Here is a 241-nt window from a genome sequence, read left to right on the forward strand (position 1 = left end):
TCGCTGCTGGAGGCAGCTGCCTCCGAGCCGGGGCGGCAGAGAGCATCCCCCGCGAGGCCACGGCGTTAGCCCTCCTGCAGCGCCCCCACACATGCCTGGGCTCGCTCCCTGGCGCCGCAAAGCCTTGCCCTTAGCCAGGGGAGCCGCGCAGCGCTGCGGCTCGAAGGCGCACAGGGCACGGTCCTGCCTTCCTCGCCGGCCCCGGCACTACGCCGGCGGGCGGGCGGGGGCGGTGCGCAGC

The sequence above is a fragment of the Alligator sinensis genome, unplaced genomic scaffold (assembly GCF_000455745.1).
Source record: "Alligator sinensis unplaced genomic scaffold, ASM45574v1 scaffold250_1, whole genome shotgun sequence".
Classification (NCBI taxonomy): domain Eukaryota; kingdom Metazoa; phylum Chordata; order Crocodylia; family Alligatoridae; genus Alligator; species Alligator sinensis.